A 1,773-nucleotide genomic window follows, 5' to 3' on the forward strand; every position below is an offset into this window, starting at 1 on the left:
AATTTGACCATTCTTCTTCCTCACAGGAACAATACTTGAAATCCATGTAGGATATTTGACCTCGCGAATAAAGCCTGCCTCAATGAGTTTGTTAACTTCATCTTCTATCAACGGAATCAAGTCTGGTCTAAAACGTCTTTGAGCTTGTTTAACTGGACGAGAACCATTTTTGACTGCCAATTGATGGACCGCTACTTTAGGATTCAATCTAGGCATTTCTTTGTAACTCCAAGCGAATACATCTCTATACTCTTTGAGTATATTCATGTAAGCGACTTCTTCATCAATTTCTAGAAACGCACTCAAGTAAGTTGGCTTCGGATCTTCATCAGTGCCAAGGTTAACTTCCTTCAAAGGATCTATTGTGATCTTTAATCCTTCTTCAAGTTCTGATGGAGCATCTTTGGCATCTTCCTCTTCCACAGGATCATTGTCATTGACTGATATATGACAACACGAGACAATATCTTCTACCTCTTCCACAATCTTCTTTTGAGGCAAAGAATCGCACTCATTTTGGATTGTAACATGATTTGAGGAACCTACACATTCTTCATCTTCCTCGCGCTCTTTGGTGTAAACCACAGTATGAACCTTTGCCTTGAGTTCCTCTTTACAGGAAACCATAAGTTCCACTCGTTGCCTCATCCTAGAAGGAATCAAACTTCTGAAATCCTTTCGAATCAAATGTGAAGCAGGCGTTGTAACTTTTAAATAACTTCTCAGGTTCTTGTTATTCTTCTTCAGAGGACCTAACCTCTCAAACACATAAATTCTTGTTGTCGCTTCACCAAGTCGATCAAAGACAGAAGGCTTTTTATTGGGAGAAGTGACATCCTCTTCAAAAGTTATATGATTATTACTGGCCCTTCTTATGGAAATGCGAATTGGCGGTGGTTGGGTATAACCTAGGCCTTCACGCGCTTTCCTAGTTGTATCTTCTGATGGGAGTTTCCCTAGCGCTGATGGCTCGCTAGGGTTGTATCCTGCCTTCACAAATAACTTGTAGGCATTGGGATCAAAACCTTCTCTTGTGCGCTTTGTAGGGAGAGCCATATCTAGCACTTGATCTTGAGCGACTGACTTTTCTGGCAACTTAGAAGACAAGTTTATTGCATCAATCCGTCTGATAGGAAGAGTTAGCCCTCTTAATGCATTTTCTTCAAGGTTAGATGGTTGATCTTGTTCTTTCTTCGCTTTTGGAACATAGCAAAGCCTAGAAGTCTGCTTCTTCTTTGAAGACAGGATCTTCCCTTCATTAAGAATGGGACAAGAGTCTTTAGTGTCAATTTTCACTTTTTCGATAGCCGCATCAATTCTTTTGCTTATGATCTTATCAATATTGACTGATTTGACGTCATTGGAGTTGACCCCTTTAACAACATAACTTCTCAAATAAAATTTCGCATCCGCGAAGTGTGTCTCCACTTCGGTGAAAGGATTATCATCTGCAACTATCTTTCTTTCGATTCCACCTTCAAGATATTTCAAACATTGATAGTAAGAAGATGAGACAATTCTATTCTCATGTACCCAAGGCCTGCCAAGTAATATATTGTATGATGTCTTTGCGTCAATCACATGCATCCATGCGCTTGATCGCAAATCTCCCATGTGGATCTCTAATTTAATAGAGCCTATGGACCTCTGCCCGCCTTGATTAAATCCTTGTATCAACAGACGACTTTCACTAAGTTCCCCAGTCGTGATGCCAAGTTCCTTCAATGTGTGGATAGGCAAAATGTTGACTCCAGATCCTTCATCTATTAAGAT

This window comes from Solanum pennellii, chromosome 7, assembly GCF_001406875.1.
Source record: "Solanum pennellii chromosome 7, SPENNV200".
NCBI classification, from domain to species: Eukaryota; Viridiplantae; Streptophyta; class Magnoliopsida; order Solanales; family Solanaceae; genus Solanum; species Solanum pennellii.